Raw genomic sequence first — 22,184 nt, 5'->3', positions numbered from 1 at the left:
CACCCAGCCCCAGAGACCGAGAAAGAGATACGGGAGGGCTCTTAGCTAGCTCACGTGTGCAGTCCCAGTCCCTTACCCGCTCCGGGCCCAGGAGAAACGCCCACTCACGGAGCTGCCAGGGCTGCTGGAAGTTCAAGGGAACCGCGTGCACTCTCCCATCAGAGGCGCCTGGGAGCAAGGCACGCTTCAGTGAACCGCCCCCCATGAAAGCCTGGTTTTACCCCCTGCCCTGCCCCCTTCTTTGTTTCAAGCAGGGAGAGCCAGTTGCAAACCAGGACTTAGTTCTGCCTCATGGGGCACCTTAATGACCGGGGAGAGAACAAGCCACTGGATTCCTGGCTGCGTCTATCTGCATTTTCACTCGTATTTACTTCGTATTCAGGGCATGGGGCTGCTTGGGACAAATGCTTCCATGGGGAAAATTGTGTAATCGGACATGAAACCTTTTTTTTTTTTTTTGACTAATTAAAAGTCCAGTGGAAGTGGGGCAAGCGGTTCCCCGGAACGTGGCTGGATTGGGCACCTACTTGGAACACACCGTTGTCCGCTTGTGTGTCAGAAGACTTGCTTTCCCTAAGAGATGGCACTTCTCCGTCCTCTTCCCGAAGCTTAACATGCGGTTAGACTGTGTCGTAGATTCTGGGTCCTTAAATTTAATACATGTAAATGACGTGGACACAGTTAATGGACAATGACACAGGATAAATTTAAAATTTCCGAGTTGGGGGCACCTGGGTGGTGCAGTCTGCTAAGCGACGGGCTCATGGTTTCGGCTCAGGGCATGATCTCAGAGTCCTGAGATCAAGCCCCATGTTGGGCTCAGTGTTCAGCAAGGAGCCTACTGGAGAGTCCCTCTCCATCTCTAAAATAAATAAATAAAGTCTTTTAAAAAAATAAAAAATAGGGGCACCTGGGTGGCTCAATGGGTTGAGCCTCTGCCATCGACTCGGGTCATGATCTCAGGGTCTTAGGATCGAGCCCCACATCGGGCTTTCTGCTCGGCGGGGAGCCCCCCCCCCACCTGCCTCTCTGCCTGCTTGTGATCTCTGTCTGTCAAATAAATAAATAATAAAAATCTTTTAAAAACATAAAAAAATAAAATCTCGGTGTTGAGGCATGAAGACAGACCTACTGCTGTGAAGAAAGTGAGATTTTTTTTTAAATTTTTTATATTTTGTTTTGGCTGGTCGGTCCAGAGTATGTGATGTGCCAGCCTGGATTCCTCACTACCCCCCCAATTATTCCCCATCACTTCCGCTCTCTCTGGGGCTCATCTTATCAGACCCTGACGGAAAACTCAATATGTTCTACCCCGGTATCCAAGGGCTCCAACAACCTGCAGGCAATCCGGTCCGCAACCCTGACACCGTGCTCTGCCCAACTGTTTCTTCCTGCTCCCATCTCTGATTGAGAACTGGTCGATTAAAAAGCCCGTGTGATGGGGCACCTGGTTGGTTCAGTTGGTAGAAGGTGTAACTCTTGATCTCAGTGTTGTGAGCTCAAGCCCCATATTGGTGCAGAGATTACTTAAATCCTTCTTTTTTTTTTTTTTAAAGCCAGTGTGATCATCCGAGCTCAGGATACTGGTGGCTCAGACCAGATGGCTATCGTGGACGCAGCATGAGGTGGTCTGGTTCTGGTTGTAATTGAATACAATGTCAACAGAGTTATCTGACAGGTTGGACATGGGATAAGAAAAAGTCAGAGAAGTCAAAGGAATCTTAAGGAGGACTTTGCCCTGGGCAACTGGAAAGTGGAGTTGCCATCGAGTCACTGGGGAAGGCGGTAGGTGTTGTAGGTTTGAAAGGAAAGAATAGGACTTCTGTCCGGGACATCTAGAATTCCCCTCCTGTGGTTCCTATGCATCACCAGCCAACACCACCCTATTTCCTGGCCTCAGCTGATAAACAACTTCCACAAATTCCCAACTTAATCACAGATGGGCCAGTGGTGTCCCCTAGACACTTCCAGCCTGCCGAAGCAGCCTCTCTCAACTTGGGTTTCTGCCCACACTGGCCCGATTGACTCTGCATTTCCAAGGCGTCACTGCCCGTTCCCTCTGGGCAGGGGTTGGTTCTGGAGGAAAGAGCAGGGGAAAACCATCTGCCTTGGAGCCTTACTATTTTTTCTACATGAAAAATAAAACCCGTAGAAAATAATACCTACCTCATAGAGCTCTTATCAGCCTTAAAATCATGAATGTTTACTGCCTGTTTGAAAAGAGTCACTGCTCAGTCATTAGCAGCAATTACTCCAACCCTTTTTGCTTCAGTTATTACAGCCTCATTTACTCTCCCTACCTCCCTGTGAAGTAGGCAGGAGATTACCCCCATTTTACAGATGAGGACATTGAGGTTCAAACAGGTGCCTAAAATTACAGAGTCACGCACGATGTGCCTGAAGCATAACCGAGGTGCAGGTATCTTGATTCATTCTCTGGATCTCCTTTGTTGGGTCCACATGGCTCGTTCCTTTTTCTTTCTTTCTTTCTTTTTTAAGTAATCTCTCCACCCAGCTTGGGGCTCAAACTCATGACCCTGAGATCAAGAGTCACTGGCTCCATCAAAGAGTCAGCCAGGAGCCCCCACATATCATCTTCCAAAATCAGTTGTTTCCCTTTCAGCTCAACGGTAGTGTATTTTGAAGACACAGTTTCCACAGCCAGTGGAAAAGAGGGAACTCATTTTTTAAATCATGAACTATTTTAAACATACAGAAAAATGCAGGAATGAGAGCAAAGCCCCACACGCCCACCATTCCGCTCTAGCAAATCCTAACTTTTTCTCATATTGTCTACATATTTTTTTTTTCCGAGAAGTAAATCCCCTGCACATACTGTCCCCGGGGTCCCTCCTGACATCAGTTCCTTCCTGTTCCCTTTCCCAGATGGCCCGTTCTCCTGAATCGGGTGTATTGCATTTGGAAACATGTCTATTTTCCCACTACTCTCCTTATCTTATAGGTAGGCATCCAGAATCAAGATACAGCATTGTGGTGCATGTTTTCAGCTTTAAATGCACGGAATCCTTCCCTGCAGCTTGCTTACTGGTCTGGAGGCCACAGATTTGAAATCAAGGCATTGGCAGGCATCAACATTGTGAGATGGATCCTTGTGGAGCACGGGGCTCCAGTGCGTCTCTGCAGCTGGTGGGGAGCACGGGAGCACGGGAGCACGACTAGATCAGCATTTACTCATGCTTCTCCTGCCAGTGGATAGTTAGGATGTTTCCAGATTTTTGTGTGTCTTTTTTGTTTTTTTAATTTTAGTTTATTTATTTATTCAACAGAGATCACAAGTAGGCAGAGAGACAGGCAGAGACAGAGAGGGGGAAGCAGGCTCCCTGCTGAGCCCAATGCGATGCGGGGCTCCAGCTCAGAACCCTGGGATCATGACCTGAAGGCAGAGGCTTTAACCCACTGAGCCACCCAGGCGCCCCAGTTTCTAAATTTTTGAATTGCAACCATGCTCTGACAAATGGGGTCATAATAAAATAATTTCCATGTTCCTAGGCACTGGGATTTTTGTCCCTAAGGAACAATAAAAGTAAAAGTGGGTTCATGTTTTGGATATTTAATTATCCAGATTTGACTAGGAATTATTTAGCATCTCTTAGAAGTGTGATGCTCAGAGGAAGAAGGTCTAGGCTAATTGGATTTAAGTGGGTAATAACTTCAAAATGATCTTTCATCCCTGTTCATCTCTTTTCTTGCCTGACCTCCTGATATTCTCTCCCGTAGGAAAACATTTTAATAAATTACATTCATTGTTTCTTTTTGAAATGATAGCAATGTCTCGCCCACCTTCCATAACAACATTTTTAGAGCTAGTCAATTACTTCTAATAAAAACAGAACTTCCTGAATTTAAAAATTAACTTTTTTTTTTTAAGTACAATGTGATATATCCGACGTTGGAAGAGGTTTTCTAATAGGTAGCAGAAAAGGAGTTTAAAGATGTGAAATTGGCTCCTGAGAAAAATCCTTCTGGGGACCCAGAGTCCGAATTCTTTCTGGGGAAGTTGTCAAAAATAGAAAGGTTTCTTGATAGTCACCTTCTCTGAAATGAAAAAGAAACTTCCAGGCACACAAAATTAAATTGCACATTTTCCTCATTGCCAGCAGAAAACCAGGAGTACGCTTGGTACCAACAGGGAAATTCTCCACAATTGTTTTATGAGCGCCACCTTCAGAAAGCAACTGGGGCCAACCCCACCTGGAGTGGTCGAATTGTGGTCCCCAAGATGGGAAGTCCAAGTCCCAACCCCAGGCGAAGCGTGGTCCCTGTGAAGGTGACCTTATCTGGACAAAGGGTCTTTGCAGCTGTAAGATGAGATCGTATTGGACTAACTGGGTGAACTCTAAATCCTATAACGAGGGTTCTTTTAAGAAGAGAAGACACAGAAGAGGAGAAACAGAGGACGAAAGGCCATGGGAAGACATAGGTAGGTTGGAGTGATGCCGTTACAAGCCGACGAACATACACCCCCACCCCAACCCAGAACTATCAGAAGCTGGAAGACACTGGAAGTCTCCCCTAGAGCCTTCAGAGGAAGATGTGCCTGCCAACGCCTTGATTTCAAATTTGTGGCCTCCAGACCAGTAAGAAAATAAATTTCTGTTGTTTTAAGCCACCCAGTTTGCAGTAATTTGTCACAGCCACGCTAGGAAATTAACACACCCCCTGAGTAGCCCCTCTGGGGAGGCAGTTCCCCACTGCCTATCCAGCCCATCCCAGATGGAAAGCAACCCTGACCTCTTCCTCTCTGACCTTGAGCCATTCCCTCGATTCTTCCAAACAATGGGATGGCAGCTATCATGCTTCCTTTGTGACAGACAGATGTTACTAGACCTTCCCATGCTGTCATTCCAATTTTTCACTCACATTGGAGGAATCCATGGTGAAAGAAATATGTAACCTAGAACAATAGGGAAAGCCAACTCCTGCCTGATGAGCGGAATTAAAGGCAGACCCAATGGCACTGATTTTCTCCACCCTTCGTGATGACTAACCTTCCAATGCCTCCCTCACTCAACACTCACCCTGCGTGATCCGAGATATTTTAATGAAATAAAACACCCACGGCGACTGAGGGAGCGTCCCGCAAACCTTCATGGCGCACTTCCCTGTGAGTCAGGTGCTGCCATAGACGTTCACAGCGAGAAGTATTATTCGAACAATTCATAAAGCGTGCCAATAAAAATACCCCTTTTTTTTCTGTGGCTAAAAGAAAAACTTTGTTTTCATAGGTCTTCATTCATAGATCTCCAATGGGATTAACTTTCAATGGCCAAGGTGTTGATGGAGTTACTGTCAGACAGCCGAGCACACAGCGCGGCAGAGATGGCGGCGGCCACCTTAGGAACTTCTGTGGTGTCCTCCCATCTCCCCTTTGTTCAGTCCTCTCCCCGAGGCTCCTTGTCTACGCTCCATTGTCATGGGCCTGCCCTCAGTAGGTTGCCAACCGAGTCACTGACAACGGCTGAAAAAAACCATGGTAAAGCGAAGCACGGGGTTCAAGTTGGCCTGCCTGGCTTACAGTCCATGTACAGCACATTACCTGTCTGTTTCCTCATCTGAGAAGATAGAAATGATGGCAGTCCACACGTTGTTGGCTTCTGGAACACATCCCTAGTATGCATGGAAGTGCTTTATAAATGCAAAGCAATGGGGGCTCCTGGCTGGCTTGGATGGTGGAGCACGAGACTCTTGATGTCGGGGTCATGTGTTCAAGCCCTACATTGGGTGTAGAGATGACTTAAAAATAAAATCTTTTTTTTTTAAGATTTTATTTATTTATTTGATAGAGATCACAAGTAGGCAGAGAGGCAGGCAGAGAGAGAAGGTGGGGAAGCAGGCTCCCCATTGAGCAAAGAGCCCGATATGGGGCTCGATCCCAGGACCCTGAGATCATGACCTGAGCTGAAGGCAGAGGCTTAACCCACGGAGTCACCCGGGCACCCCTTAAAAATAAAATCTTAAAAAAAAAAATACAAAGCAATACACAGGAGCAACAGGAGTTGCTGTTTCTTTAGCGGCCACTATGTCCTGGCACGTGCTGGACTCCCTACACGTGTTGCGACGAGTCGTGAATGTGGGTACCGTTATTGCTCTTTTCCAGGTGAGAAGGCCAAGTGTGGTCGAATCACCCAAGGCCACCCAATAGGAGGGGAAGGAGCTGGTGCCCCAAATCCACGGCTCCTTCCCTGGGCCACTGTGCCCAGGATATAAGTCACCATATCTAAAACAGGCTCACTGAGATGAAGATTTTTGTCTTGTCTAGAGAGATAAATTGGTCGAAAAATTTAAGGAACAAGTTATGTAACTCCCTCTCTCTTCTGGAAAACTTCACCTCACCGCCTAGATAGCTACTAGATTTGTTTTCCTTGTATCGTGGTCCATCATCTTCTTTAAGGGACTACGCATGTTGGGAATAGAATACTTAGGTGTAGTGGGTTCTATTTGGTGCCCCAAAAGATCAGTCCACGTCCAAGTTCTGTGAGTGGGATCTAATTTGGAAAAGGGGTCTTTGCAAATGCAGTTAATTTAAGGATTTTTATTTCTTTACTTTTTAAAAAGATTTTATTTATTTATTTGACAGAGAGAGAGAGACAGCAAGGGGAATACAAGCATGGGGAGTGGGAGAGGGAGAAGCAGGCTTCCCGCTGAGCAGGGAGCCCAGGGCAGGGCTCCATCCCAGGACCCTGGGATCATGACCTGAGCCAAAGACAGATGCTTAACCGACTGAGCCACCCAGGTGCCCCAATTTAAGGAATTTTAGTTGAGCTCATCCTGGATTACCCTGTGGGCCCTAAATCCATTGTGTCCATATAATACACAGAAGAGGAGACGTCACAGGAAGAAGAGGAGGAAGCAATGTGACCCCAGAAGCAGAGGATAGAGTGACCAGGACACAAGGCAAGAGACGCCAGCAGTCACCAGAAGCTGGCAGAGGCAAAGAGCAGATTCTCCCCTGCAGCCTCCGGAGGTAGTGGAGACTTCCACCTCCGTGCCTTGGGACTCGTGGTCTCCAGAACCGTGAGGGAGTAAATTTCCATTGTTTTAAACCACCATGTTTGCTGTAGCTCGTGATGGCCTCTGCAGGAAACCAACACACTAACCCAGTGTCCTCCAGCCCCCAGGACTAAGGGTCTCTGCCATGACCCTGTGAAGGTAAAACCAGTGGGGACAGAGACCCATCTTCGAATGGCCCCCAAACCCTCCCCTGGGGTCCCTCCAAAATGCGGTCATCAAGCTTCTGATGGAAGCCAGCTGCTTCTCTTCCCTGAGCCCTGCACAGAGAACATGGCTATTTATCGAGGAAAGCTGGGCTCACGGGGATCAGGCCGTCCTCAGCGGCCCAGCTAACCTGAACTCAGCCCCCCAGCTAACCCCGGGTCATCAGCCTGTGGGTTCTGAAGGGCTGCCACAGTGAGCAACAAGATGGGGAGCACGCAGTCTGGGGGGCCAAGCAGAGGGAGTGCCTACAGTGACAGGCGTCTGAGTCACAGATCTGTGCTGTCCTCCGGCTGCAGCCCAAGCCCACTTGGTAAATAAACCCCTCATGGCACCAGCTATGGGTCTCTCTGTCTGCGTCTGTGGGTCTAGGCATCGGACCAAACCCACAGACCCTCTGGTAACAAACAGCTGGGGCAAAGTACAAAGATCTCCATTCAACCTCCTGGCTTGTTACTCTCTCCATGCTGAGGAGACCAAGACTTAAAACCTTGGGCAAATCAAATCTGAGGGCATTTGAATAGGCCGGGCTCTTTCCATGTCACCCATTATCATAAGGATTCATAATCGGGGGAGTGGCTCACTCATTTTTATCAGAAGCCATCTTCGGGGCGCCTGGCGGGCTCCGTTGTTGGAGCATGTGACTCTTGATCTGAGTGTAGGGAGTTCGAGCCTCGTATTGGGTGTAGAAGCTACTCGAAAAAATAAAACCTAAAAAGAAAAAAGCCACCTGCAGAGGGAAAGCCAGTCACATGACAAATTTCCCGAAGTTCTTAGTAGGACACGGGAGATTAAATATCTCTTCCACAAGCATGTGCTCAGGCCTGTCACACTCCCAGGCCCTGAGCCAACACAGGTACTCCCAGGATGTCAAAGCCCTGGGCCCAGCATCTTTTCCCAGCCTGTCTCCGAGTCCCACCCCGCACCTCCTCCCCCTGCCCGTTCTGTCTAGCCAGCCGTGCTGGCTCACCCTGTGGACCTCAACCTAAATGGGATAATCGTAGCAAAAACGCATGCAGCCCTTGTCCCAGGCTGGACATCGTTCTAGGTGCTTTACATATCCTCAACACCCCAGGAGGTGCCTGCTTTATTCATCCTCTTTCACAGCAGGGAAACTGAGGCTTGGAGAAGTCAAATGTCCTCAACGTACTCACTGTACTTGGCAAAGCTGAGATCTGAGGTCTTAGCCTCCTGCTCTGCTGCCTCTCGGTGTCCCCACACCCTAATCCCAGACCAGGCTAGTCATCGGTGCGCCCCCCCCTTCATATAGTCATCCCTGCTGTGCACCATACCTATCTCTGGGATTAGTCTTTAATGTCCGTCTCCTCTGCTGGGCTGGAAACTCCCATTCTAGTTTCCTTAGGCCGATGGGACAGATCACCCTAAACTGGAGGCTAGAAGTCCACGACCAAGTTTTGGTCATGCCCCCACTTCCAACCACCCAGAAGCTTCAGGGAAGAGTCTGTTTCTTGCCCCTTGCAGATTCTGGTGGCTGCCAGCGTTCCTTGGCTTGTGGCCGCCTCCCTCTAACCTCTGTGTCCGTGTTCACATGGCCTTTCCTCCTTGTGTCTCTCCTCTGTGTGTCTGTTCCCAAACTCCCTCTGCCTCTCTCTTATTTGGATACATGGGATTGCCCTGAGGCTCCACCTGGCCAGTGGAGGATAAACCCCTCCTCTCAAGATCTATTACTTAATCACAGCTGTGGCCAGATAAGGTTTCCAGGGATTAAGACATGGACCTATTTGTTGGGGGTGGGGAGGTGCTATCCTTTCATGGATCCACTATGATTCTTAAAGAGCAGGAAGAGGATGCCCTGATCCCCAGCTGTACTCCAGTGATGCTAGGGCTCCCTTAGGATTCTGGGTCCTCCAGTACATTTCTGTAAGCCTGCCAATAGCCCCAGCTCTCTGTATAAGGGAAAGCTAGGGCTGCAGTGTGTACAAATTATTTTTCCTGTCTCTTTGGCAGCACTATCATTACCCCTCTGGGCTGAATCTGCAGCAGTTGTTCCTACAGGAAAGGAAAGCAGAAAACCTCTCCTCTCCAGGACTCCCTTCTTGCTGAACCCCATCAGTCAGTGTGTATTTGTGAAGGTCACCCATGTCCCCAGGAGGGATGAGTTGATTCAGAACTGCATGTTTCCCAGACACACTGGCCAACCTCACAGGGAATGAGTGAGGCTGGTGTGTTTTCTGAACCACAAGTTTTCCAAGGAGAGTGTGTTAGGTGTGTACTGGTGTGGTTGATCTACCAGCTCCAGGACTTGATGTGCAGTGGGAAACATCGGGATCCCCATGCCTGATGGATACGGAATCCTTTGGAAATGTGGGTTTGCCCCTCCCCAAACACTCCTCCTTTCTGAGAACACACAGAACCCAACTCCTTTCCACAGAACTTTCCCAGGCCAATAAACTCCCTTCTTTAAAACTTGAATGAGTCTTGTTTGCTAAGGAATTCACTGTGAAGACTGGTTCTGGAAACTGAAGGTCCCAGACTGCCACCCAAGGGGAGACCGTACTTGGACTTCTGAACGCTCTGAGAACCAGAAGCAAGAAGCAAGAAGCAGAACATTGAGCAACATCAAGGCAAGGTGGCAGCCGCAAGAATGAATAAAGAATTTCTTCACTGCTTTGTGGACTTCAGGCAGAAGCCCCCACACAAAGAGCTCCTTACCTCCCTTCCCATGAGTGGTGAGTTCCACAAGGATGAACACAGTCCAGTTCTAATTCACGGATGGCAGAACGTCGATAAAAACCAATGATTACAAGATAGAGCGTGGACACTTTGATGGCTTCAAAGAGACTGAAAATTATGTTTAAAACGTTATACATGTAGGATAATCTCATTTTCAAGACCAGCTTGAGAAAATACAACTTTGCATCCAAATACAACAGTCCAAGGAAGTGTCTCAGAGTCTCTCTCTCTCTCTTTTTTTTTAAAGAGAGGATGTGAATGAACAAGGGGAGGGATAGAGGGAGAGGGAGAGAGGGAATCTCAAGCAGACTCCACACACATCATGGAGCCCCACACAAGGCTCGATCTCACAACCCTGAGATCATGGCCAGAGCCAAAATCTGGAGTTGGACGCTCAACCAGCTGAGCCACCCAGGCACCCCTCAAAGTCTCTTTTGTTGGTACATAATATATCCTTGCATATCACTGAAACCTGGACTTTGTTTTCTGGGCTCTCCAGTTGTAATGGTTTTATACAACGGTTCTACCACCTCATTATTTGAGGAGAAAAATAAAGTCTTAACCTGCACCTTGGAAGTTAGTGTCCTGCATTGAAGAGTGGAGCAGAGTACACGCTTCTATGTAAAGAGGAAAGTTCAGGGCACTGATTTTATTTCAAATGAAATAAGTGATAACGATATTTTCAGAATTCATCTGTCACCATTTATCCTGAAGAGCTGCAATTGCACTTAAATAATTTTTCAGTGAAAGAAATGCAATCTGAATTTTATATGCATTGGGGTCATCGCTGACAAACTAATTTTAAAATGCCATCCATTTCAACATGGTCTCATTGTCGATGACTACCCAGCAGCACGTGGCACCCCAGGTAAGTTCAACACCACCAACGTGGTCTACTGTAGTGACCGTCTACTTGCTTCAACAGGGTTGGTCCCTGATGGGGAGCTTGGATGTCACAGCAAGGTCAGATTGCCATTAAATGTTCTCGGTGTTTGCTCTGGATCTCTGAACTTTCTGTCCATGAACCAGTAACAGCTCTCAGACCAGCACCAATCTGCTCACCGATCCGGTCCAATCCCCTCTTGGTACAGATTTATTCATTTGCTTATTCATTTGTTCAGCAAAGAGAAGTAGAGCATCAAGCACATACCAGGTGCTGGAGCCAAAATAGGGAAAACTCCTGATACAGCCCCACCCTCACAGCATTTACACCGCTGTCGGGGAGACTAACTACCAACACAAATACATGATATAATTTTAGGTTGTGACCGTTGCTGTTCAGAAACACAAAGTGAAGGAAACAGGGAGAGAGTGAAGGGCTGGAGAGGGTCATGGAAGCCTCTCTGAGGTGGGAGAGGTGGGCCTCTGAGCCTAAAAATGAGAGGAAGCTCGGGAGGTGGCCATATGATGTTCTGGGAGAGGATGTTTCCAGATAAAACAGCAAAGGCAAAGGACCTAGGAGGGGAGGAGCTTGGTGGTTTTTGGAAAGAAAAAAAAGCCATTTGGCTGGGGAGGAGTGAGTGCAAGAGAGAGGGGTCAGGAGGGGAAGGTGGAAAGTTGTAGGAGCTAGATCACATAGGGCTGTGGGGTCAGAAGATTGGTAAGGACTGTACATTTCACGTTATGGGAGACAGACAGTGGGTTTTGAGCAGAATAAGTTTGATGTCAAAATGAGGAGTAAGGTGAATTAAAGTTGAGTGAGACTATAGCAATGGCTCCCAATGACCCTTACTTTGTGGTACTCACACCCTTTTGCAGACCCTCTCAACATTAACCTGTGTAACTAATAGAATATTACAGAAATATTGCAGAAATGGAAGAGGTCAGCTTACAAAAGGCGGTGTGGCTTCCTCCTTGCTTTCACTCTCAGATCACTTGTCTGGTGGAAGTCGGCGGCCATGTTGGCAGGGTGCTCACACTCCTCCCGGTGGAGAAGTCCATGTGACGAAGAACTGAGTCCTCCTAACAATGACCACACTGACGAGGCAGTCACGTGAGCAAGCTGTCTTGGAAGTCGATCATCCAGCTTCAATCATCCAATGCCTCAGCTGATCGCAGCCCAGCCCGCCATCTTGACTGCAGCCTCGCAAGAGACCCCAAACCAAGCTCTGGCTGAGCTGCTGCCAAATTCCCCATCCACAGAAACTGCGAGATAGTAAGTGTTGATGGTTCTTCGAAGATGCTAACCTTTGGAGTAACTTGTTTGCAGCCGTAGATAGATCACACAGGAAATGTTTTTAGAATCCTGGAGACTCATTTATCAATGCATCTTGCAGGAGAATGAGGGGATCCTACAAGGGAAGTGTCCCACTACACAAATGTGCAAAGTGTTTGGAAATGAGTATTAATCCTGACCTGTGTCAGTGAGAATTCCAGAAAGCGGAATGAAAAGTGCATCAGGCAAAGTGGAGAAGAATATTCAGTCTGACCATCACATGAACACTTGGCACAGCTCAGTGAGGATCCACTCTCACTGACTCATTTTTGTGTCTTCTTCCCAGAAGGGTAACGCATCCATGTGGAACATCTGCCATGTCCTAAAATGAGAAGACTGTTGGTTGATGATGGTAGAAGCTAGCTCCAGGAGGATCCTTCCTTGTTTCCCTCTGCTTGCCGATCAGTGTGTGCTCTGAATTCCCAATGCCACAGCTCCTCCACAAACAACACTGTGAGAAGTCTGGGAGAAGAAATTTGTGGCAGGGCAGAATTGCTCTGGCTTGGAGCTTTGGGTGAGATTCAGTACCCCAATCACTATTCCAAAGAGGCTCCTTGAGAATAAGTGTCTCCAGCCTTAGCATTGAGCCCCAAGAACCCAAACAAACATTTGCATGTATTAACTTTCCTAAATTTGTCAGATGACTTTCAGTACAACCCATGATTGATGCTAATTTTTCTTCAAAGTGAACACGGTTTTCTTGTCCCCGAATGTGCGTTCGGGAAGTGGAAACCAATGGCTCCTTTAACAAACTGGTGCTCTGGAAAATTACAAACTTTCCTGCACTGTGGGGATAGTCAACCGCTATAGACTTGCATGTCAACAGCAGTGACATCAAGAAATCAGTTCGAGTTATAGCAAAAGGACTTTGATGTTGCCAGCACTGGTCAAAGCGCCACGCCCAGCTGTTCAAAAAGACAGAAGAACACAGAGGGTGTACTATAGGGCTCCCCGGGACTATTGCCCCTGACTCCCACGGTCTTGGTGATTCAGACCCCGAGAGTTAACCCCATGGGCTGACCATTGTTGTAACCACTGGGAATAGTCTGATTCATAATGAGATACTGCGCTTTTCTCTGGCCATTTCACTGTACAGACTTGTCATTTATACAGGGAATGGACAATCTGTGGTTGACACCCCAACATCCATTATCCCTAAGCAACCCATCTAAATCAATCACGGATCTCATTCTCCTTTCCAGTGATTGATTTAGAACCAGTGAGGGAACTACTTCTGACTTCTAAGCAGACAGGGCAAGTCTGCTGGGGCCAAGAGACTCTGGAAAAGGTGCTTTACCGCTAAGACTCCATCCTTCATCTGTGCCTTCCCTTCAAGAGCTGTTGCAAAGATTAAGTTTCATCCTTATTAAGAAGAGGCTAGAAGTAAAATGAGGTCAGATTTTTCTAGAGCAGCGGTTCTTAAGCTTTTTGATCCTGGGATTTCTTTACACTCAAATATGATGTAGGACCGCCAAGAGTTTTTGTTTATGTGACAGATCTACCAATATTCACCATATTTGAAATTAAAACTGGGAAAGTTTAAGAATACCGATTTACTTAAATGTATTCTTTATCTATTTTATCTATCTACTTTATTTATTTATTTATTTATTTATTTATCTATTTATTTAAAATGTAATCATAATCCCATATCTACATTACCCTAAATAGTACATTTTTAGTGGAAAACAACTACATATTCCAAAACAAACCAGTTTCCTGAGAAGAGTGGCATTGTTTCCCAGGTCTGCTGATCTCCTTCATGTCTAGCATAACTGAGGACAGTTGGGTTCCCATACCTGCTTCTGCATCCCATCAGTTGGGTTTTGGTTCAAGTATGTGAAGAAAATCCTGCCTCACGCAGACAGGTTACAAAGGGAGAACAGCCAGAAAGGGCTACCAGGATCCCTCAGGAATTCTCGTATCACACTCACTAGGTCATACCAGAAACACTGTCTAGGAAACCAAACATGGACCTGTGGATCCAGAAACAAGCTATTGTGTTTCATTGAAGACAGGCTCTCCAGCCAGAGGGAAGGTGGCTGATGGATCCCCACAACAGGAGTCTGGAGCTTCTTTTATTTACCTGTGAACACACTTCCAGGTGTGAGAGCCTTTGGCTGATAAGATTTTATTTATTTATCAGAGAGAGAGAGGGAGAGAGCGAGCACAGGCAGACAGAATGGCAGGCAGAGGCAGAGGGAGAAGCAGGCTCCCTGCCAAGCAAGGAGCCCGATGTGGGACTCGATCCCAGGACGCTGGGATCATGACCTGAGCCGAAGGCAGCTGCCTAACCAACTGAGCCACCCAGGCGTCCCTACATTTGACATTCTGATGGACAACTTGTGTGCTCAGCTGGCAATGGGTTCCAAACATCCCAAAGGATCTCAAGAGTCAGACGGGAGCTCAGAATTATCTCCTGGCTCCTGTTCTGTTCATGCCACACCTGCGAGCAGACATGCACTACCTCGTGAGATGCCGTGTTCACAGAAGCACGGAACTGGGGATCCCTTGGACACTCTCTGACACACTTTAAGCGACTTGCTACAGATCCTACAGTTCATGACCAGTACAACCAGACTCTTCTCATTCTTGACCCAGTATATCTCTTCACCTCCTTACTTAAATTTTTTGAGTTCAGATCACAAAAACATTTGTCCTTTCGTGTGCTTATACTGAAGAAGCACTTCTTCCTGGGAATGAATGAACCACATCATTTGGTTTTATACAGTGTATGTTTTGGATCCGTGCGGCACTTTTTGCTAAATGAGCCGTTTGAATCAGCCTGATCAGTTCAAGGATAGGAAGGTTTCGAAGTAAAATGTTTCTTTTAGGGGACAGTGAAGACACAGCAGCTCTCATGGCCTCTTGGAGCACCTCTCACTCCCGTCTTTGTACGCATTTCTTCTTCGGGCTACCTGGGGAGGTCGCCATCAGCGCCTGTGTGCAGGAAACTTATGGACCAGAAGGTCTACCCTAGGTGATCCGCTCAACATCTTATGTCTTTTTAGCAAAGTGCGCAATGATCGTTGTTTCATCTTTTATGCTTTATTGTGAACATTTTTATGGCAAAAGTACAGCAAATAAGATAACCCGTTTCTCTGAATTAGCAATGCCAACATTTTTATTTTGTCACACTGGCTTTAAGTAGCCAGTCCTTACCCCTCTCTTTCCTTTCTTTTTCTTCTGTCTTCCCTTGCCCCCCGCCCCATCAATAACTTAAAGCATATCCTGAACACCATGTGGTTTCACCTTGAAATGTTTCTGTAGCTATTTCTAAACTATAAGGCCATTACCCACAATAGCATCATCTCATGTAACTTAGATTTAAAAATCCTGGGGTGCCTGGGTGGCTCAGTTGGTTAAGCATTTGACTCTTGATTTGGCTCAGGTCATGAGAGAGTCTGAGATCAGGGTTGTAAGGTGAAATCTTACATCAGGCTCTGTGCTCAGCGTGGAGTCTGCTTGGGATTCTCTTTCTCCCTTTCCCTCTACCCCTCTATTCTCTCTCTCTCTCTCTCTCCCTCATTAAATAAATAAATAAATAAATAAATAAAATCTTTTAAAAATAAAATAAAATACAAAATAAAAATGATAATTCCTTAGTAAGAATGATTAGTTCATACTTTAATTTTCCACTCATTACATTTGATGATTGATTATTATGGCTCTTTTTTTTATCACCTGGGACATCTTCCTGCCTTTTCCACCCTATTTTCCTTATGCCCTTGACTTTTTTAGAAACTGGATCTGTTTTCTACAGGACGTCCCACATTCTGCACGTGTTGGGTGACTTTCTTCCAGAGTCATTTAAATTGCTCATTTGTCCCTTCTTTGTTCTGTAAACTACAACTGAAGTTTTTTTTTTTTTAATTCAATTAACCAACATACAGTCCATCATTAGTTTCAGATGTAGAGTTCAGTAATTCATCAGGTGCATATAACACCCAGGGCTCATCACATTAGAAGTGAGGCTTAAAGGGGCCCCTGGGTGGCTCAGTGGGTGAAAGCCTCTGCCTTCGGCTCAGGTCATGATCTCAGGGTCTTGGGATCAAGCCCCACATCGGGCTCTCTGCTCAGTGGAGAGCCTGCTTCCTCCTCTCTCTCTGCCTGCCTCTCTGCCTACTTGTGATCTCTGCTGTCAAATAAATAAATAAAATTTGAAAAAAAAAAAAGTGAGGCTTAAAGGCTTGATTGGATTCTCTGGGAAGAATACATCACAGTGGGACTTTCTACTGGACTCTGTTTACAGGTGCACTTTCTCTGGCTTCTCATCAACGGGCCCGTAGTTTGGTTTGGTTGGTCTACCTGTAGTGATGCTGAGACGGGCCAGTGGGTTCAGGTGACGGCAATCTGATCCCTCCTTAGACATATCCCTGCCAACCAACATCCATTAGGTTTTGCATCCATCGAATCGCTGGACCAGTGACTTAATTTGGAGTTGAAAACAGTGAATGGTGATTTTTCCTCCTGTTTTTATTCTATTTATTAGCTGGAATTTCTACATTTCTTAGCTGGGATTTTCTCGCAAAGAAGAACTTTTCCTTTTCGACTAGAACTATTTAATCACCTAAAACTACAGTCCACTTAGAACAAGCAGGATGAATGCTTAATTCTTTCCCTTCGATCACCAATTCTCAGGGTCAACAGTCAGTCTTAGTTGAGGCTTCCAGCGCAAGATACCCCACACTGGGTGCCTTCAATAATGTTTTTGGCTGCAGAGTCCAAGATCCAGGCACTGGCAGACTCAGGATCTGGTGAGAGCCCTCCTCCCAGCTTGGAGACGGCCACCGTCCTGCTGTGTCCTCATGGGGTGGGGAGACAGAGAGAGAGCTCCAAAGGCCCCACCTCTGACCACCTTCACTTCGGAGCTGGGGTTTCAGCATTTGAATCTGGAGGGGATACAAACATTCCCTCTGTAGCTGACTTCCCACAGTCGGCTTCGATAGTGCCCAGTGGATTTTTTTAGCTAGTGCAGCCATTCCTCTCTTCTTCCTGTTCTCACTCTGATTATCACTGTGAACTCACGATCTTATATATTCGTTATGTGTTGATCAGTTACAGTCATTACAGTTACAGTTACAGTCGTTACAGTTACAGTTGATCAGTTACAGTCGTTACAGTTACAGTTGATCAGTTACAGCCGTTACTCTTGATGCTCGAAGTGTCCCATCGTAGGCCATGGCGGCCCGACATGTCGGCTTTCCGACGTGACCCCATTAATCTTTGCTTCCTTGCTTTCTGGCGCAACAGGAGCCCCCGGGATCCACTCATACATTTCCTGCCTCCCATTTGGACTGCTATTTCTCTAAAAAAACAAAAACAAAAACAAAACACAAAACCTTTTTAGTTTCAATGGGGGAACAGTGTGTTCGCTGCTATCGAGTTCTTACTCTTCTAGCAACCAATTCAGAAAATACATATTTTTCCAAAAGCAGTAACCTAGGGGCACCTGGGTGGCTCAGTGGGTTAAGCCTCTACCTTCAGCTCAGGTCATGATCCCAGAGTCCTGGGATCGAGCCCGGCATCGGGCTCTCTGCTCAGCGGGGAAGCCTGCTTCCTCCTCTCTCTCTGTCTGCTTCTCTGCCTACTTGTGATCTCTGTCTGTCGAATAAATAAGTAAATAAATAATTTTTTTTTAAAAAGTAGTAACCTAAAGTATTCGCTGTGATATTTCTACTTCAAATTTAACATCATGGGGTTTAAATTCTTTAATTTCATGCTCGAGTGTCTTTTCTGTCGTATTACAAATCTTGATTTCTTTTTTTTTTTTTTTTGAGTTTGGGTTTTTTTTTTATTCAGTATAATTCTCTGAAGATTCATCCTAGCTTTTATTATATCAATAGTTCTTTTTATAAACATATAATATATTTTTATATCCCCAGGGGTACAGGTCTGTTAATCACCAGGTTTACACACTCCACAGTAAATCTTGATTTCTAACAAGAATTGCAGTACTAGAACGACATATTCACCTACAATACACATATGATAATTTCAAAATGTTGACATTCGTTCTCACATACGACGACCAAATGACGTTCAAATTTTCTTTATAGTCCTCATCAATCTTAGGATATTCTACGAAAGATATGCGGTCCGAATGCTGCCTCCCCGAGTCCCTTGACATGGCTCCTTTATCCTTGTGGTTCGACATCAGTTTGATACATAATTTACTACTTGGATTTGTTTTTTGATTTTTTTTTTTTAAAGATTTATTTATTTATTCGACAGAGAGAAATAACAAGTAGATGGAGAGGCAAGCAGAGAGACAGAGAGGGAAGCAGGCTCCCTGCTGAGCAGAGAGCCCGATGCGGGACTCGATCCCAGGACCCTGAGATCATGACCTGAGCCGAAGGCAGCGGCTTAACCCACTGAGCCACCCAGGCGCCCTGTTTTTTGATTTTAAGGAATGCTTCCCACCCTCACCCCCCACCCCGGCCTTTTGATTTAATTTTCTTTTTGGAATATGTAAAATATTTTCTGATTCCAAAGTCAAGGCTATATAGTAAGATTTATTCAGAGAAATCTCATTTCTATTTCTGCTTCGCCTCACAGTCTCTCCCTCTCCTTCCCAGTATTTTTCCCTCCTGGCTTATCCTTCTTGTATTTCCTTTTGGAAATATGAGAAGGTGTGTGTGCTAGTATCCCTCTCTCCCTTTACTCAGAAGGTGGTGCTCTATATGTGGTGTTTTGTGGGTGGTCTGTTCTTTTACCAATATATCCTGTATATCACTCCATTTAAGAATATGGAAGTAGGGGTGCCTGGGTGCCTCAGTGGGTTGGGGCCTCTGCCTTCGGCTCAGGTCATGGTCCCAGGAGTCGGGCTCTCTGCTCAGTGGGGAGCCTGCTTCCCCGCCCCTTCTCTGCCTGCCTCTCTGTCTACTTGTGATCTCTGTCTGTCAAATAAATAGATAAAATCTTTTAAAAAAGAGATAAATTAGAATAAGCTTTAAAAAAAATTATTATAGGGCTCCTGGCTGGCTCAGTGGGTTGGGCTCTGCCTTTGGCTCGGGTCATGGTCTCAGGGTCCTGGGATCGAGCCCCGCATTGGGCTCTCTGCTCAGCGGGGGGCCTGCTTCCCTTCCTCTCTCTCTGCCTGCCTCTCTGCCTATTTGTGATCTCTGTCTGTCAAATAAATAAATAGAAATCTTAAAAAAAAATTATTATAGCAACTTCATGTGCACTAACAGGATGTCCTTAAAAAAAAAAAAAAAAAAAAAAGAGAATCTGGAAATATCCCACATTCCTTTTTACAACACAGCGTGCTCCATCATGTGGCTTTTTCATACTTTATTCAACTATTTCCCCACGGATCGTGATCTGATCTGTTTCCAGTGTTTCACCATTACAAGTTAACGTTGCTGTGAGTACCCAGATGCATATGAGTAATGAATACATCCTTCTGTAGTTCAATTGTTGGTTTGCAGATGTTCCGCTGGGATGTTTCCTAGAAAGGGGATCTCAGCGTCAAAGGAAAAGTGCAAATGGGATTTTGCTAGATATTGCCAAAGATCCATTATTAGTAGGAATCCAAAATAACATAGGGGTTATGTTATTTTGGATACCTACTAATAATGGATGAGAATTCCTATTTCCTCCCCACCCTCACCTATGGCATTTGGCGCCAAGGTTTTGAATGTTGCTCTGATAGGTAAAAAATAGAGTTTGAGAGCAGTTTTCCCATTTCCCCTATTGTGAGTGAAGATGAACATCTTCTTATTTTTAAAAACTGTTTGCTTCTCATTTTCAAGGATGTGTTTGTAAGTTTCATCCATTAAAAAAACAACACTTTTTCTTCTTGACTTTTAGAGGCGTTGTCTATAAATTCCTTCTCTTGCAAATACAGGGCGCCAGGGTGGCTTAGTTGTTTAAGCGGCTGCCTTTGGCTCAGGTCATGATCCCAGTGTCCTGGGATCAAGCTCTGCATTAGGCTCCTGCTCTGCAGAGACCCTGCTTCTCCCTCTCCCTATGCCTACCACTCTGCCTACTTGCACTCTTTAGCTCTCTGTCAAATAAATAAATTAAATCTTAAAAAAAAAAAGTTACAAATACTTTTCCCTCTTTATTATTTGTCTTTTGCCTTTGCGTATAGTAGTTTCATCATTTAAAAGGACTTTGGTGTGTTTTGCTTGCTTATTTGTTTATTTATTTATTTTTCAGATTTTATTTTTAAGTCATCTCTACACCCGCCGTGGGGTTCAAAACCACAATCCCGAGACCAAGAGTCATACACTCCACCAACTGAGCCAGCCAGGCTCCCCTGTTTCGTTTTATTTGGGGGAGTTAAATTCACAATCTCTTTTCCTATTGCTTCTGGATTTCAAGTCATAATTACTGAGGTTTTTCTCCACTCCTATATTACAAAGGAATTTACCCATTTTTTTTCTAGTACTTCTATAATACCATTTATAAAATTTAGATCTTTGGTCCATTTAGAAATCATGTTTTCTTCTTCTTTTTCTTTTAAGGAATCTCTACACCAAATTGGGGCTCAAACTCACGACCCCTAGATCAAGAGTCACACGCTCCCACCGACTGAGTCATCTTAACATACTGTGTGAGGGACAGACTTTTTCCAACTGGAATTGTGATTAATTGTGGTTTTGACACAGTTAGCTGAAATAACTCCTCCTCTGGTTCATTGGCCAGCCTTAGTTAGAGTAAGATAATATCTATCTCACATTTTCAGCACCTTATCACTGATGGGCTAAAACTCAAGACTACTTTAAAAGTTACAAGTCAAGGGCACCTGGGTGGGTGGCTCAGCGGGTTAAGCCTCTGCCTTCAGCTCAGGTCATGATCTCAGGGTCCTGGGACCGAGCCCCACATCGGGCTCTCTGCTCAGCAGGGAGCCTGCTTCCCCCTCTCTCTCTGCCTGCTTGTGATCTCTGTCTGTTAAATAAATAAGTAAATAAATAAAAATCTTTTTTTAAAAAGTTACAAGTCAAGGGGTGCCTCAGTGGCTCAGTTGTTAAGTGTCTGCCTTTAGCTCTGGCCATGATCCCAGCATCTTGGAATCAAGCCCTGCATCGGGCAGGGAGCCTGCTTCCGCCCCTGCTTGTGTTCTCTCTCTTACTGTGTCTCTCTCTGTCAAATGAATACATTAAAAATCTTTAAAAATAAATAAATAGAAGAATTCTATTTTTTAAAAAGTTACAAGTCAAAAAAAATTTAAAAATTACAAAAATAAGAGTCATCAGTCGATACTATAAGAAAGGCTGTTACCTTCATTCCACCTGTTGTTTTAGGTTTTCTAACGACTCTGCTCACCTTCGTGTCTCAACAACAGCGCAGCTCGCGACCTTCCGCGGGAAGCCAGGAGGAGTAAGCTCTTCTTGCTGGCCGAGCTGCCCACTTCCTCTGTTTCCGGTGAGATATTGCACACCAGCTACAGCTGGGGAGAGGAGACTGTCACGCTTGTGGACAAACACCTGCGGCTGGTTCACGTGTGTCACAAAACATCGCCCTCGAGAACACTTTCCATCCTTGATCCCCCCAGGGGGGAGGAACCACTCTAAGTGATCTTCAGAAATGCCAGAGTTAACACTTCAGATGCCTGAATTCAGAGAATTGCAAATAATGACATTTCTGACTAATTTCAATGGCTTTTAGAGGTTTTTTTTTTTTTTTTAAGGGTCTCTCTACACCCACCATGGGGCTCGAACTCACAGCCCCGAGATCAAGGGTCACGTGCTTTTCCGACTGAGCCAGCCATAAGCCCCTATTTCAATGACTTTTAGAAGCAGAACTTATAATGATGATAGTATAATAAAATGAAACTCAACTGGTGAAAATTTCTTGAATGTCTTGAAAGGCGATATGTATATCAAACTTAACCAGGAATTAAAAAATAAGAATAATAAATAAATAAATAAATAAATAACTTAACCAGAAATAGAATTGTCGGCATATTTTCATCCACAGACGAACCTTTTTGTCTTTGCCTTTTCCATCTTTCTGTTGTCATAAAATCTGCTCTTTTTCCCTTGTTGACGATAACAGAAGTGAACAGCGGACAGTGGGATGTGAACCTTGTATT

The sequence above is a fragment of the Mustela erminea genome, chromosome 10 (assembly GCF_009829155.1).
Source record: "Mustela erminea isolate mMusErm1 chromosome 10, mMusErm1.Pri, whole genome shotgun sequence".
NCBI lineage: Eukaryota > Metazoa > Chordata > Mammalia > Carnivora > Mustelidae > Mustela > Mustela erminea.
This window is presented reverse-complemented; position numbering follows the sequence as displayed.